At 42.0% G+C, this 18,169-nt stretch overlaps 1 long non-coding RNA gene across 1 annotated transcript in view; it reads left to right on the top strand.

The window, feature by feature from the left end:
• Positions 1 to 1,477: 1,477 nt before the first annotated feature.
• Positions 1,478 to 18,169, top strand: part of LOC117363528 — a 124,755-nt gene continuing 108,063 nt past the window's right edge. The window contains exon 1 of the long non-coding RNA XR_004540085.1: positions 1,478 to 1,846. This is a non-coding gene — a long non-coding RNA (uncharacterized LOC117363528). The remainder of the gene's footprint in view (positions 1,847 to 18,169) is intronic.

Consider the following 18,169-nt stretch of genomic DNA (forward strand, 5'->3'; position numbering starts at 1 on the left):
GTTGTAGTGCTGGTTGTGAGGATCGGCGAGTTGGTCCTTTTGTGAAGACTGGGTCAAGAGTATTGCCCACAGTGTGGGTGGTTGAGGAGATGATCTAGTGGAAGCCTAGGTCTGTTATTGTTATTTTTGAGATCAGCTGGTGCCCCAGTTATGTTGGGATAGTTTGTAAAATTGAAGTTGCCAAGGATGGTGATTTGTTGGTGGGGCATATCTAGCTTGCTGATGAATGTTATGAGGTCATCTAGGGCATTCTTGTGGAGCTTGGGGCTCTGTAGATCAGGGCAAAGGTAAGGCTTCTGGTATGACCAGTGGAGAAGATGAGGCATTCAATACCATTTAATGTGACAGTGTCTATCAGTCTTGGGATGATGTTTGATTTTATAATGGCTGCTCCTCCTCCTCCTTTATTGTTTGTATGAGAGCATGCTAAGGCTTGATAGCCTAGGGGGCATATCATACCTAGTGTAACTCCTTCATTATCTTTCAGCCAGGATTTGGTAATCAGGAAAGTGTTCCAATTATTTTCTTTGAGGAGGTAATTTAGTATGATGTATTTGTATTTACTGATCTGGCATTTATGAGGGTGATAGATAAGTTATTTGTTGTAAGGGTAATTGGGGGACTGGGGATTGATATTAGGTTGTGTGGGCTGTGTTGGGAGGGTTTTTTTAAGTCACCATATCTGCCCTTACTAATGATGACTGTGATAGCAAAGCACATGATGGGCAAGATTGTTATAAGTTTAAGGAGGTAAAATATTTGAGCTATTGAAATTACATTTGCAATTTTGTTATTTTTAGCCTCTTCAGGTTGGATTTGGTTAAGCAACAGGTGGAAGGTGTTGAGACTGATAGGATGGCGGCAAATTTGTGATGTGAACATAGAGATAGGTGGGATGATGGAAGGGTTGGAGAGCCTGAGGCTGAGTGCAATATGGCTGTGGAAACTCTCTATAGGTCTCCTAGAAGTTAATATATATTTTGTCGAGGAAGTATTTCTCAAAAGTAGAGTCAGAATTATACAATTCACAGAATAAAATTCTACATACTTTTCAGAAGTAAGGTAAGTAGAGAGAGAGAGAGAGTTCTGTTTTCAGAGCAGGAACAGGTATATCTGAGTTTCAGAGATACAGTAGGTGGAGTTAATGAATGCAGGCTGGCTGGCTTGTGTGAAAGGCATTTTCAGCCTGATTCAAATGTAGGTGATTAGTGTTGGAAATTTTCAATTTTGTCCCAAACAGAGAGATAGTTCTGTTTTCAGAGCAAGGGCAGGTATTTCTGAGTTTCAGGGATAGGTAGAGTTAATATACATGCTGCCTGACAGACTTGTGTGAAAGGCATTTGCAGCCTGATTCAAATGATATAGGTGATTAGGGTTGGAGATTTTCAGAAGCTTTTGTCCTCAAAAAAGAGGGTAAGTAGAGAGATAGGACCCAGTGACTACCTGATGGTCTTTCAGATGCAAACAGTCTGCAGAAGGAGAATTAAAATGATCCAAGCCATGCCAGAAAATCACCACAGCTGCTCCCTGATAAACTCTAATCCAACTATCTCAACACAACCTCCTCAGCCGGCACCTCAAGAAACTCCCACCATCAAAAACTGCTAGAAAAGTGCCAAAGACCTGCCCGAGCACAGCAGAAGCAGATAAGCAATAATAATATAAAAAACCCAACAGCCTACAGCTCAGCTTCCCTGGCTTCATAAACACTAACCATCTCCTAAAGGAGTCATACCAAAATTGAGTCTTTTCTGCTCATAATTGCTCCTGTCCTGATTGTATTCCTTCTGCACCAATCGGCACAACCAATGGGGAGTTGCATTTCAACCTTGTTATCAGCCCTCAGGTAAATCTGAACGGTTTTTCATTTTTGTTTCTCTCTCTAGTATTGCTGTACATGTGAATTCTGACTTTCTTGAGTTCCTAGGTCAGATTTTTGCTTTCATATCTCTATTACTGATCTGTGGTCCTTGTTTGCATTTTGTCAGGGGTGTCCAACCTCAGCCTTTGCCTGGTCAGGTTTTCAGGATTTCCCAAATGAATACATATGAGGTCTATTTGTCTAAAATGGAAACAAGGCATGCAAACAGATCTCCTGAAAATTCATTGGGTAAATTCTGAAAACCCAACTGAATTGCAGCCCTCGAGGACCGACATTGAACAACCTGCGTTTTGTGCTTATGATGAAAGTGCAGTATTTTGTTAGCATTTGATGTCTACATAGAGATCTATAGCAGTTCCGTTTATTCTGTTTTCTCACTAGGTTGTGGTAGTGTGGATTAGTGGCTAGATGCAGGCCCCACAAAATGTAGCACACAGGATACAGATAAAAGTAAAATTGCTTTACACTTCTCCCTCCAAATCCGCGGTTTCAGTATCCGCAGATTCGGTTATTCGAAAATTTTTTTACAAAAAAAATACTTTCATTATTTGGCTATTTTTAAGCCGTCCAAGCTTTCCCGGAACCTTATCTGGTGGTCTAGTGGTGAAGCGGGGCAGGAACAATCTTCCTATGTTCCTGCCCCTTGCAGAGCCATGCCCCCATGCCCCCGTGCAGAGACTACAATGGGAACTCACGGCAGCCATTCTGATGATGGCTCTGCATGGGGCAGGAGCATTGGAAGATTGCTCCTGCCCCGCTTCACCGCTAGACCATCAGGTAAGGTTCCGGGGACGCAGGAGGGAGGCGGGGTGGGTCAGAGCCAGCCGAGAAGTTATTCGCGATTTTTCATACTTCGCTATCCGGCTCTGAACCTAACCCCCGCGAATACCGAGGGAGAAGTGTATTTATGTACACAAAAGGAAATATCCAGCCCTGTTTTTCTCACAACCTTGGTACTTTCTACAAGCACAGTCCAATTTCCAATAGCCCCTGACATGGGTCTATATTTCAAACACTGAAGTAACAAGGTATATGGGATTAAACCCACTTGATTTAGGACACTGATGTTTGATACCAAGACTGACTGGTTACAGGCTTTAATCATTGACCTTTACTTCTACCACCTCCCTAGTGCTCAACTTAAATCTCTTAAATATTGTTTAATTAATATTCAATTTTTAATTTATAAGAGATTTTCACTTAACTTTTGAAATGCAGAGTTTCTAGACAGCCCCGACAGGACCCATTTCGCCACTAAATGGCTTTATCAAGGGTTTTCAGGTCGCTTTTTAAGAGCATCTTTCCTCATTTAGGGGCTAGATACTTTCGCTGCTATAGTTCAAACACCCAAGGCCTATCTTGGCAGTCTTCAGTTATCTCTCACACAATCCCTGAAGGTATAATATTGAAGCTTCTTGCAAACAGGGTGCAAGCATCTGATCTACTACCACTCCTCTTCCCTGGGACCTCCCTAAGTTACTGCAGCCAAGCCATGACCTTTCCTGCTGACTTTTGGATCTAGAATTTCCTTGACCTTGGAGAACCTGAGTGCTGCCATTGCATGGACTGTTGTTTTGTCTCAGGATCTTAGCGGTATAACCATGTTTCATCAATAGTAACTAGTCGTTCCAAAAAGTTGGCACCAGCTTACTGAAAATGCTGCAAAATCAACTTGGAAGTGTCCATTCAATGTCATTTCTTATCAGCATTCAAATATTTTGGCACCCACTTGGCTGAGAGCTTCTACATAGCCATCTGCTCATGGATTATACACCCAACATGTTCCCTGGATATCTGTAGTGTCTCAATAATTGTTTTAGCTGATATTCACTGATCTGCCATAATCAGATCATGGATATGATCAAGAATTTCAGGAGCTAACACTGTTTGAGGCCTCCCAGACCTTGTTACATCTTCCATCTCGAAATCTCCACGCTGAAAGTTTGCACACCACTTCTTACATAGACTAGAGGACACAAGATGAAGTTCCAGGGAAATACTGTACTTTTAAAACCAATAGGAAGAAATATTTTTTACTCAGAGAATAGTTAAGCTCTGAAATGCATTGCCAGAGGTTGTGGTAAGAGTGGATAGCGTAGCTGGTTTACAAAAAGGTTTGGACAATTTCCTGGAGGAAAAGTCCATAGTCTGTTATTGAGAAAGATATGGTGGAAGCCACTGCTTGCCCTGGATTGGTAGCATGGAATGTTGCTACTCCTTGGGTTGGTCACCGTGAGAACGGGCTACTGGACTTGATGGATCATTGGTCTGACCCAGTAAGGCTATTCTTATGTTCTTTGGAGTTTTCTTCTATAGGAATAGGAACTTCATGATGACTCAGAGTTTCAAACTTGAAAATTCCACACTTTAAATTAATATGGTTCATTCAGTGGTCTGAACGATAAAAACAGGAAAAACTGTGGAAAATGATGTTCTAAAAGATGATTTATTAATCACTTCTTCCAAAAGATATCAATGACCTGGAAAAGGAGGCAAAGTGCGAGGTTATAAAATTTGCAGACGATACCAAACTGTGCGGCAGAGTTAGGACCAGGGAGGAGTGTGAGGACTTACAAAGAGACCTGGACAAGCTGGAAGACTGGGCAAACAAATGGCAAATGCGCTTTAACGTGGACAAATGCAAGGTCATGCATATAGGGAAAAAGAACCCGTTGTTCAACTACAAATTGGGGGGGGTATTGTTGGGAGACAGCAGACTTGAGAGAGACTTGGGTGTGCTGGTGGATGCATCACTGAAGCCATCTGCACAGTGCGCAGCAGCCTCGAAAAAAGCCAACAGGATGCTTGGCATCATAAAGAAGGGCATAACAACCAGAACAAGGGAAGTCATCATGCCATTGTATCGGGCGATGGTGCGTCCGCATCTGGAATACTGCGTTCAGTATTGGTCGCCGCACCTCAAGAAGGACATGGCGGTACTTGAGAGAGTCCAAAGGAGAGCAACGAAAATGGTAAAAGGGCTGGAACACTGCCCATACGCCGAGAGGTTGGATAGGCTGGGGCTCTTCTCTTCTCTCTGGAAAAGAGGAGGCTCAGGGGAGATATGATAGAGACCTTCAAGATCATGAGGGGCATAGAGAGGGTGGATAGGGACAGATTCTTCAGACTGAAGGGGACAACAGGTACGAGGGGGCATTCGGAGAAACTGAAGGGAGATAGGTTCAGAACAAACGCAAGGAAGTTTTTTTTCACCCAAAGGGTCGTGGACACTTGGAATGCGCTACCGGAGGAAGTGATCAGGCAGAATACGGTACAGGGATTCAAACAGGGATTGGACGGATTCCTGAAGGATAAAGGGATCATGGGATACTGAGGGAGGAGCTGGGATGTAACACAAGTATAGAAAACTAACCAGGTAATGAGTATAGAAACCAAACCAGGTCGTGCATGTGCAAGACCGGAGGGTTAGGACCTCGATAGGAAGACAGGACTTAAATGAGAAACCAAGGTGGCAAGGGAGCCCCTTCTGGTGATACAGACAGGTCGTGACCTGTTTGGGCCGCCGCGGGAGCGGACTGCTGGGCGGGATGGACCTGTGGTCTGACCTGGCAGAGGCACTGCTTATGTTCTTATGTTCTTATAAACACGAGTAAACACAAATATATTAGTCCACATATTTAGTCCTACCAGACCCTACACGGTCCGTGTTTGGCAAACACGCCTTCCTCAGGGGTCCAGTTGGGTACACAGATCTCAGAAAACAAATGTTAGTGGTCTGAAACAGTCAAAACATAGCATTAAAATTCAGCAAATTGGCACTTTGCAAAATAAAATAGCTATAGTGGCAAAATTAACACTCAGAATTTAGAAAGTTAGTTGGGCCGAGAACTTTTCAGCACCCTCTCATATGATCGTTCCTCATTGAATAACCAATGTTTTTTGGGATTTGAGTTTGAACTACTGTATTTGCTATTTTCTTTATTAAATATATAGGTAAATATTCAATTTTCACAGTAATTGTTTTCCTAAGTATGCCAGCTGTGGTAGCTAAATAAAACATGAATATTCAGTAGTGAGCTACACTGAAAAATCCAGTTACAGCAGTCAATACTGGCGCTATCTGCACAATGGCAATATTCAGACCTCTAGCTAACCAGATAAAATTAGGACAGTATTTTCTGTTCTAACTTTATCTGGATAGATGTTTGAATATCACTGTTCTCTGGATAATTTCCCTCCATATACACTGCAACAGGGCTTCAACAGTTAAGCACAATTCTAGATTATTTTTAAAATATTTTCTCTAACTGTGGTTTTTGCCATGAGATTTTCTGCTAACTGTATGGTTTCTACTTCTGCTCTGTTAGTGTAAAATTCCTGCATCTATTTTTATAAAACAGAACAAAAAAAGAATAATAATAATTCTGCCTTGCTTGTCCTAACCTGCTCAAATCCATTGTCAATTGTTATATTTTCAATACTGCACCATAGAAATCTCTGTCTTATTTAATTCTCTGTAGGATTTTTGATAAATATTACATTACATTAGTGACTTTTATTCCACCTTAATCTTGCAGTTCTAGGTGGATTATAAAAGGTTAAACTGGACATTTCCAGGAGAATTACAGTATCAGGTACTAATTACAGGACTATGACTTATTCAGAAATTTACAAGAGCAGGGATAATTAGGTATGGCTTTAGTTTATCTTGACAAATTTCCTGAATAGAGGGTTTTGTAATCAGGCATTGTTATCAGTAAGTAGGAGAGATGGTGGTCTAGTTTTGCTGCCTGAATTGCTAGTAGATCATCGCACATCTTCAGATTCCGGAGAAGGTTGATGAAAGAAGGGAAGAGGGAGTTGTCAGACCACTGGAATGGAAGGGAAGGAGGGGAGAGAGATATGCCAGACTGCAGGAAGGAGAGGAGAGAGATGTCAGACCACAGGAAGAAGGAGGGAGGGAAGAAGAGATTTCAGGCTATGAGAAGGAAAGGAGAAAGATGCCAGACCATAGGGAGAGGGAAAGGGGGAAGACACAGATGTCTGACCATAGGAGAGGGTGAGAGAGAAGGATGAGATGGTGCACAGGGATGGAAGGGAAAGGGAGACAGAAGGAGGAGATGATACATAGCAATGAGTGTGGCAGGGAAGAGATAAAAAGAAATGCTTCTTATAGATAGATGGGAATAGGGGAGAAGAAAGAGCGAGGAGCTGGTACACAAGGATGAAAGGGAAGATATGGAAAACTAGATAGATTTTGAGAAGAAAGCAGAAAAATGGAAGAAAGTTGAATATTAAGTTAATGATAAAGATGGCTGTAGGGCTGAAAGTGAAGGAGAGAAAAGCAGCAAATGGATAATAAGGCCCTGGATACACAGTTAAGAGCACAGACAGAAGGAAGTAGAGCCATAGACTGGGAAAAGATGGTTAGAAAAACAAAATCACCAGAAAACATATACAGTGAGTGCATATACAGTGAGTGTGAGTGCACCGATTTGCGAGTGTTTTGCAAGACGAGCAAAACATTTGCAAAATCGGCACCTCGGAAACAGAGCGTGGCTCGATTTACGAGCGCCCCCCGCGATCCGGCACCCTCCCCCCGCGATCCGGCAGCCCTCCGATGCGATCCAGCACCCTCCCCCCCCCGACGCTTCTTACAGTCATCTGGACACCGGCACCGGCATGTCCTGTGCTTGGTGCCGGTGCCCGAAGATTGTCCTCCTCCTCTGCTGGGCCGTGAGCATCTGTGCATGCTCAAGACCTGTGAGTTCACATGCAGGTGCCGGTGCCCAGATGACTGTAAGAAGCGGCAGGGGGGTGCCCAATCACAGCGGGAGGGGGTGCCCGATCGCGGCGGGGGAGTGCCCAATCGCGTCGGGGGGGTGCTGGATCGCGGCGGTGGGGGGGTGCTGGATCGCGGGGGGGGAGGGTGCCAGATCACGGGGGGAGGGGGGGTGCCGGATCGCAGGGGGGGCCTTTGGGAGGAGCAATGCTGGTTCTCGTGGGGGGGGGGGGAACGTATCAAAGCTATGAGGAAACTCGCTTTGATAAACGAGCATTTTGGAGTACGAGCATGCTCCTGGAACGGATTATGCTCGTAATCCAAGGTACCACTGTATTAGTACTTTTAGTTTGTGGTCCTGTATTTGCATAGGGGTTATCTGTGTTCTGCATTTGTGACCATGGTCAGATGTTCTGGTAGGAATGAATATTGAGAAGCATACAGTGTGCTTTGTATAGTTTAATTTTGTGGTTAACTATTATGTATTGTTAATAAGATTATATTGTGTGTATATATGAAAAATGAATGGAAAAAATGGTATTACAAATAGAACTATTATGGGGGCAGGGTCTGGGGCAGAGCTTTTTGGCCCTCCAAACAAAAAAACCATTCCGCTGCCTATGCACTGTGTCACACTGCTTCCTCATCCTATGTCTGCCCAGCAGCCTAGAGTCAATTGCTCATGAACTGCAGAGTTATCTACATCCTCTGACTGTTCCGATGAGCAGTCAGTTCTCTAGGCAGGTACAGGGGAAGAAGCAGCATAATATGAAGCCGTTCACTCTCCTCTTGTAGAGCAATTGCAGTGGAGAGGTAGAGAGAGTGTTAGCCTTATGGGAGGCAGAGCAAGGTGACTGCATACCATGTGGTGGTGATGTGGGGCTGGGAGTAAGGGTGGTGCCAAGGCAGCAACCATTTTATTTTCTGTGTCCTATTTTGTTTTCACAAATATGGTACCACTAAACATGATATAAAGATAATGTCTGTGCAAAAAGGACTAGAGAAACAGGAGTCTCCGATGGTTTCTTGCCAGTCAGCAATGGTGTCCTTGGTGAAGAACTGCCTTGTGATACATATGCAAATGAAAAACTTAGAAAATGTTGTGAGAGCGAATAATTTGAGACATTTAAATTTTCCAATCACTCATTATTTATCTCCCAAACAACTTCTTAGAATGTATATGAAAAATGTTTTAAAATTAACCTTAGATATTACTAATATAAAATCCATGTATTAGTGGCCTGATTCTGCAAAGGCTGCAGAAAGTTAGGCGCTGGTAGGCTCCTAGTTCACACCTACCAGTGCCTAACTTAAGTGTTTTAATTGATTTTAAGTGGTGTGATAATCAGTTGTGCCATTTTTCAATTTTTTTTTTTATACATCTTTATTAATTTTCAATTTGAGAACAGTGCATTAAACATAAACATACAATTAACGTCATACACAGCAATTACAATCGATCAATGAATACAACAAAATATATTACCCCCTCCCCCCTGGATATACAAATCAATTATGAAATAAAGGCATTATCCAACTAATCAGAGTTAACAAAATTTGTCAATGGACTCCATGTTAATTTAAATACTTTATTATGACACAATATTTCTGAATTCATTTTTTCATATTTATAACATTAAAACCATAAAAAAACAATTTAAAACACATTGAATAAATTAGGCACCACTAGGCGCCCTCCGGGACCGGTGCCTAGTGATACTGAAGCCAGGAAGTGGGCGTGTTTAGGGGGGCTGCCAGACTTCAGTGTCGCTAGATGCCACTGGCCAGAGTTCTACAAGGATCCTAGGCACCGGAAATGTAGGCCTGTAAAACCCTGGCCTACATTTCCGGAGCCTAGGTTACTTGCTAGGCCCTATAGCCCAGGTTCTCTATAGGGCGACGATATCAGCAGCTGCCTAAAAAGCTGACACGTGATCAGTGGCATTCACGTGATGGTACACTATAGAGATTGTGCCCCTGTGAAAAATAGGCTCTGGAAATGTAGGCCAGGATTTTCTAGGCCTACGATTGTATAGTTTCATTTTCTTCTGCTCATTGGCCTAAGCGTCCGGATTGGCCTGCTCTATCATGACGTCTCTCTGTTTGGCTTTTAAGCGCAGCGTGCGCTCCGCTCTGTTAGCTCCGCCCTCCTCCCAGCCAGTTCAGATTTTTCCTGTGTTTTCCCCAGCTATCATGCAGCAATGGGTTCCTGATGAAGGAACACTGAGTTTCCGAAATCGGGTTTGGTTGAACCCGGCCATCAAGGGTTTTTGGATCATTGTGTTACCCCCTGCTTGCCTGCAAGATCTATGGACACACTTTTAAAGCTAAGTCTGAGCTAATTCGGGGAGAGTGGTTCTTCTGATTGACTTCACCTGTGTGATTATGAGTTACTTCACTGTGGAATTTTCACTATTTTGGTTAAGCACACATGAGGTATCCTATGATGGTGTGTAAGCACAGGTTTGCTCTCCTTTGCCTTGTTATGTAAAGCGCTGGAGAATTTCTCCTTTCGCTGACCTCTCATTCTGAGGATACCCAGTTTCACTAATATTTTCAAATTTAATGAAATTCACGCTTTTGTGTTGTCTCACACAGGTTTGCTAATTAGTAGATTACCACTCAGAACTCTGACTTGTTCTGCCTTTTGGTCTGTGTCTTTTGAAACTTCTTTGGCAGTTTTTCTTGGAGACTTTTGTACTGTATGCTATATTAGAGAAGACAAAAATATTACGGTAATAAGAAGAAAATGTTAATTTTGATAGCTTATTTTAAAAGTAAGGATGTACCTTTTTGTGGACAGACTGTTATATTTCCATATGTATCCAAGACAACGCAGTTGAAACATAAAATCTTTTCACAGCGTAAGCTTAAAGTTTTGGCTTTGAGAGGCTCATTCTTTCTAAAAATTTCCATGTAAGTGCTTGGCTACATACAGAAACAATTCATACATTTTTTTGGACCCAACTCACATAGAATTTTCTATCTACTACAGCTGTTGATATCTTACAGGATGCTTCACTATGTTTATTTGATTTATTATGGTCCTGGAATCAGCCAAGGTTATTTAATAATCTGTATCCCCTAGCTTCCCTATTTGTGGTTTCCCCTTCTTGTTCTCTTTACTTTTAAATTGTAGTTCTCCCCATTTTCTTATTGTTTCACATTTGTGATGTATTGTTTAGTCGGTATTTACTTGTTCATTGTTTTACCCGTTTTAATACAAATTGTAAAATGCTTAGAAAACTTGATTTGCGTTTTATCAAAAATTTTAATAAACTTGAAAACTTTAATTGATTAAGATTTCTAGGCATGCAATATTCTTAGCAAATGTTTTCCATCTGTTTTTTTTTTTTTCCTTTTTTTTTAATTTCTTACTAATATCTCAGAAGTTTCTCTAGATGTGGACTAGATTCTAAATTTGAAAGTTTTCTTTGGAATTTACAAGATGGGGTGATCACCGCTAGAGGTGAGCACCCTTGAAAGAGACCTGGGAGTGATGGTAGACACAACATTGAAGGCGTTGGCGCAGTGCGCCACAGCCTCAAGGAAAGCAAACAAAATGTTGGGTATCATTAAGAAAGGTATCACGACCAAGACGAAGGAAGTCATCTTGCCACTGTATCGTGCAATGGTGCGCCCACACCTGGAGTATTGTGTCCAGTACTGGTCGCCGTACCTCAAGAAGGACATGGCGGTACTTGAGAGAGTCCAGAGAAGAGCAACTAAACTAATAAAGGGTATGGGGGACCTCTCATATACTGACAGACTGAAAAAGCTGGGGCTTTTCTCGCTGGAAAAGCGACAACTTAGAGGAGACATGATAGAAACCTTCAAGATCATGAAGGGCATAGAAAAAGTGGACAGGGACAGATTTTTCAAACTATGGGGAACCACAAGTACAAGGGGACACTCAGAGAAATTGAAAGGGGAGAGGTTTAGAACAAACGCCAGGAAATTCTTTTCCACCCAGAGGGTGGTGGATACATGGAACGCGCTACTGGAGGATGTGATGTAATGTAATGTAATGTAATTTATTTCTTATATACCGCTATATCCTTTAGGTTCTAAGCGGTTTGAAGAAAATATACATTAAGATTATAAATGAGAAGTAAGAAGGTACTTAAAAAATTCCCTTACTGTCCCGAAGGCTCACAATCTAACTAAAGTACCTGGAAATTAATAAAGAAGAGAAAATAAAGATGGTTGAAAAAAGAAAAATTCTATGTGAACTTATAGGATGGAAATTAAACTGACAGTGAAGAACTGTATGAAAAATACATATGGAATGCAGTTAGAGAGGGTAGGTTACAATCTATTTATGGTATTTGTTTAATTGGAAGGTGTTAAGGTGGGTAATTTGGGGGAAGGTTATCTGAAGGTAGGTGAATCTTCTGGAGGTAAAAGAGGAGGGGTTAAGATATTTGGATGAATTTTTTGAAAAGCAGGGTTTTGATTTCTTTTCTGAATGTTTTGAGGTTGTCTGATATTGTCATAAGATTGGAGATGGAATGGTTGATTTTTGCTGCTTGTGTTGCCAGATAAGCAAAAGCATGCTACAGGGCTTCAAAGAAGGTCTGGACAGGTACCTGGAGGACAAAGGGATAGAAGGGTACAGATAAGAGTAGAGGTAAGGTTATAGGGATAGGATTAGAGGTAATTTATAAAATTAGTCAGAGACAACTGTTCAGGCAGTGGGCCTGATGGGCCGCCGCGGAAGCGGACCGCTGGGCGAGATGGATCTCTGGTCTGCCTCAGCGGAGGCAACTTCTTATGTTCTTATGTTCTTATGAATATTGTTTTGTGCACATATGGTACCTTGGTTATTTCTATGGATGTAATACGAAGGCAAATCAAAAATGAAAGGCAATTGTTCAATTACGTGATAACCAGAAGAGAGTTAGTGAAATGGAGCATGTGTACTGTTGGATAGTTTGTCTACACACAGTGCATCGTTCGGCCTTTGGTCATGTGGCAGCCACGAGGTCAGAAACATGGACACTTCATTGTAAGATTGCACCATCAAAGAACAATGTGCAATAATGCACTTTCTTTGGGCAGAGGGAGTAAAACCTGTGGAAATTCACTGTTGGATATTGACTCGGTATGGACATAGCAACATGAATCAATGAAAGGTTTATGAGTGGGTAAAAAGGTTTAAAGCAGGAAGAAGAGGTGTAACCAACGAAGGTCGTTCTGGTTGCCCATCAACATCGCACCCTCAATAGCACATTGACAGGGCAGATGCCTTGATTAGAGAAGACTGATGGATAACAGTGTCTCAGATGGCTACAAATTTGGATATCAGCTATGGATCTCCATTTGCCATAATGCATGGTGACTTGGGATACAGGAAAGTCTGCACATGATGAGTTCCTGAACAGCTTACTGATCTGCACAAACAACAGTGTGTGGAGGTTTGAACCAGTTCCTGAGATGGTATGAAGAAGATCTGAGTATTCTGGAGAGAATTGTCACTGTCGACGAGACATGTGTGCATCACTGTGACCCGGAAAGCAAAAGCCAAGGCATGATGAAATAAAGGAAGCGGGTGCTCACCTGGCATCAGGAGCAGCTGAGAAACTTCACTTCAGGAATGCAGAAGCTAGTTAAACGATATAACAAATGCATCATCTTGCATGGGGGCTATATGGAAAAGTGATATGTTCAATTGCTCACAGTTACTTCTATTAAAGCCATTAAATGCATTTTGCCTTTACTTTTTGATTTACCCTCATATTATAGAATTTCAATTAAAAAAAAAATCAAGGGTACAATCAGTATGTTAGCCAAACTTCTAGAAAGCAAATTAATAAAATATATTTCAAACACACAGACCTCATACACCTTGGACACTACTCACATAGGGCTCCTTTTATCAAGGCGCGCTATGGGGGTTAGCGCGTCAGATATTTCATCACGCACTAACCCCCGCGACAAGCCTAAAAACTAATGCCTCGTCAATGGAGGTGTTAGCGACTAGCGCGGCAGGTGGTTGAACGTGCGTTAACTGCCTACCGCACCTTGATAGAAGGAGCCCATAGTTTCATGCCCATTGTTATACACACTTTTTTTGCACATCAATTACCATAGAGCAAAAATTTAATATGAGTATACCAGACCAATGATGAATATACTACCCCAGCAATGGGCATGAAAATTATGTGAGTAGTGTCCAGGGTGTTGTATTAGTTTGCTCTCTACAAGTTTGGACATTTAAGATTCTTTGAATAAGCTTGAAATTTTCATTTTGAGTTGAGTGACTCAGTATGATAGCTCCATAAATTACACTTATCTGGAAAACTTGGTAGTGTGGAGGTTCACCGGGCACAGGTCTGACAAGGTGCCCCGTTTTGCTTATTGCTTCAGGGACCAGTATTGACTCACACTGACGCCACTTAGTTTGTGTACAAGTTGAGGGCAAACCTTCCCACATGGCAAGAGATTTTAAAGTATGCATATTGAGACCTTTAAGTCTGTCCCATATGCTTTATAATGAAGGTCACTGACCATTCTAGTAGCCACCCTCTGCACTGACTCTGTTTATATCCTTCTGAAAGTGCTGTCTTCAAAATTATACACAGTACACTAAACTGGGTCTCACCAGAGACTTATAAAGAAGCATTATCACTCTTTTTTTCCTTCTATCCATTCTCCTCTTTATGTACTCAGGCATGTTTCTGGATTTTGTCATTGTCTTTTCTACATATTTGGCCACCTTAAAATTATACGATCAACCCCAAGTTCTGGAAGTACTTTACCTCTATACAGTTTTTGCAAACCAAATTTGTGACCCTCTTTTTTTTTTAGCATTAAATCTTACCTGCCAAATTCTGGACTGTTTTTCAAGCTTTGCTAGATACTTCCTCATGTTCTCACATTATCTGAAGTGTCTTCACTGTTGCATATTTTGATATCATCCATAAATAGGCAAAACTTACTGAAGTTAAAAGCCTTCCCGCATGTTTGGCTTATCTAGAAGTGAAACATTATTTTCGTGCTCGGGGGTGGGAGGGGACATCTCCTATTGAGGCTGAACAATTGGAACAATTATGGGAGACTTTGCAGAAGGTGCCCAGGACCATATCTGTTATTTACCAATACCTTAGAGGGCACGTGGTCCCGAATATGGGGTTCCGCCATGATTGGGAGCGAGACTTGCAATGTACATTCACATCTAAAGAGTGGGATGCCATTTGTTCAGAGGTGGGTAGGGCAACCACTTGTGCTCTGATACAGGAGAATGCATATAAGGTGTTGAGTCGGTGGTATTATACCCCGGAGCGGCTTCACAAGATGTATCCCCAAGCTTCAGATACTTGCTGGTGCTGTCACCAGGCAGTGGGTACATTTCTTCATATATGGTGGGAGTGTCCTGTGTTAACCCCTTGTTGGGTGGCAGTAGTGGGGGCCATGTCGCATATGTTGGGGGTCCAGATTCCTATTATTTCTGTTTATTGGGGGTATCTAATCACTGTGAGACCAGATGGCAAACCCGCTTATTGCACATGGGGCTGGCTGTGTTTAAATGTCTCATCGCCAATTACTGGAAGGAGTCTCTGGTTCCGGACTTGAATGAATGGAGAGTGAAATTAAATATGTTGGGGAAAATGGAAATATATGTGGCTAAACGTAGGGGTTATTATTCGCAGTCGATACCTACCTGGAATGTTATTACTCAGAAATTGGCTTTAGAGGAGGGGAACTTATCCAATCCTTCCTTGAAACCCGGTAGTGTACTCTGTCCTATCACAACCTCCAGAAGCGCATTCCAGGTGTCCACCACCCTCTGAGTGAAAAAGAATTTCCTAGCATTGGTTCTAAACCTGTCCCCTTTCAATTTTTCTGAGTGCCCCCTTGTTCTAGTAGTTCCCAGTAGGCTAAAGAATCTGTCCCTTTCTACCTTCTCTATGCCTTTCATGATCTTGAAGGTCTCTATCATGTCTCCTCTGAGTCTCCGCTTTTCCAGGGAGAAGAGCCCCAGCTTTTCTAACCTGTCTGCTTATGAAAGATTTTCCAGACCTTTTATCATTTTCGTTGCTCTTCTCTGAACCCTTTCAAGTATCGCCATGTCTTTCTTGAGGTGCGGTGACCAATACTGGACACAGTATTCCAGATGTTGGCGCACCATCGCGTGATACAGCGGCACGATGACTTCCTTCGTCCTTGTTGTAATACTCTTCTTAATAATACCCAACATTTGGTTTGCTTTCTTTGAGGCTGCCGCACATTGTGCTGTTGATTTCATCGTTGTGTCCACCAGCACACCCAGGTCTTTTTCAAGGGTACTTTCCCCTAGCACTGATCCCCCCATTTTGTAGCTGAACATCGGTTTCTTTTTCCCTATATGCATGACCTTGCATTTTTCTATATTGAAGCTCATTTGCCATTTTTTTGCCCACTCTTCTAGTTTGTTTAGATCCCTTTGTAGGTCTTCACAATCTTCCGTGGTTCTAACCCTGCTACATAGTTTCGTGTCATCAGCAAATTTTATGACTTCACACTTTGTCCCCATTTCTAGGTCGTTTATAAACACATTGAACAGCAGCGGTCCGAGCACCGACCTCTGCGGGACACCACTCATGACCCTCCTCCAGTCCGAGTAGTGGCCCTTCACACCAACCCTTTGCTTCCTGCCTGCCAACCAGTGCTTAATCCATCTGTAAACGTCCCCTTCCACCCCGTGGTTCCACAGCTTCCTAAGTAGCCGCTCATGAGGTACCTTGTCAAAGGATTTTTGGAAGTTCTATCTTTGATTGGGGGGAGGAGGAGTACTACTCAGTTATATGTAATGTGGCTGTTGTTATTTTTTGGAGACCACATGTTGTTGGTGGTCGGTTGCTGATATACTACATGAGTACTTTTTGTGTTGTTTTGATTGGTTTATTTGTTTAAAACTTCAATAAAAATTTAAATAGATTTAAAAAAGCCTTCCTGCATGATCACTTACAAAATTGTTAAAAGAGAACTATACTCAAGAGCCAATTCTTGCGGCACACTACTGGTAACATCCCTTTCCTCTGAGTGAACTCCATTTACCATTATCCTTTCTCACTTTCCACTCAACCAATTTCTAACCTAGTCAGTCACATTATTTATTTATTTTTATTTATTTTATTTTAGTATTTATATACCACTTATAGCCTAAATAGTTTACATTCAGGTACTCAAGCATTTTTCCCTATCTGTCCCGGTGGGCTCACACTCTATCTAATGTACCTGGAGCAATGGGAACAACCTTTGCGGAGTCCCCCAAGGCTCCCCACTATCACCAACACTCTTCAACCTTTACATAGCCACACTTGGCACATGCTTAAACAAACAAGGCATAACGTCATACAGCTAAGCAGACGATATCACCATCTTCCTGCCTTTTGACCAAACCACCCCCAACACAATGAACAAACTACACATTGCACCAGAAACAGTGTCAAAATGGATGAGAGACCACAAATTAAAACTGAACCAAGACAAAACCAAATTCTTACTTCTAGAAAGAACTAAAACCCCAACCATAACAAACCTAGAAATTAACTCCATCACATATCCCTTATAACTCAACCTAAAACTGCTGGGAATAATGAAAGTCAAAGGCTGCACCATGCAACTTCAAATCAGCAAAATGATTCAGAAGGCATTTGCAACCATGCACAACTTAAGACAAGTCTGAAAATACTTCAACAATGAACAATTCAAACTCAGTACAAGCGTTAATCCTAGGACTCCTGGACTACTATAACATACTTTACCTGTCATGCCCCACCAACATGCTAAAACAATTACAAACAGTCCAAAATACAGCCCTAAGACTAATATACTCGCTGAAAATATGCAACCATATTACCTCAGCTTTCTAAGACTCACACTGGCTCCCAGTACAAGCACGCATACAACACAAATTCTACTGCACCCTATTCAAAGCCCTAAATGGAAATGGACCAAGCTATCTGAACAACCGCCTAATCAGGAAAAACACATCCAGACAAAGGAGATCTCAAGCACACTTTACCCACCCACCAATCAAAGGCATGCAAAGCAAACAATATATGACGGTCTACTAGCCACCAGAGCAGCAAAAATAGACCCTCACCTCTCAAATCTGCTGATCATGACACCCAACTACAAAACATTCAGGAAAGAACTGAAAACCATACTATTCAAGAAATTTGTCAAATGATCTAACCAAACTGTATCGACGCAGATCCTGATGCATACTATAGCTATCAACTTTGTAATCTCCCTGGGAATTCCCAGGCTAATTTCTTGTTGTAAACCACCTAGAACTGAAAGATATTGGCGGGATAGAAGACATCAATGTAATGTACTCAAGCATTTTTCCCTATCTGTCCTGGTGGGCTCACACTCTGTCTAATGTACCTGGAGCAATGGGGGATTAAGTGACTTGGCCAGAGTCACATGGAGCAAATCTATACCAAGGGCATCATGTCAAAGGCTTTGCTAAAATCTAAATACATTTATTATCTCTCCCACTTGATCCAACTGTCTAGTTAGCCAGTGAGTCGTGGCTCGTGGCCAGCGTGCTG

This window comes from Geotrypetes seraphini, chromosome 7, assembly GCF_902459505.1.
Source record: "Geotrypetes seraphini chromosome 7, aGeoSer1.1, whole genome shotgun sequence".
NCBI lineage: Eukaryota > Metazoa > Chordata > Amphibia > Gymnophiona > Dermophiidae > Geotrypetes > Geotrypetes seraphini.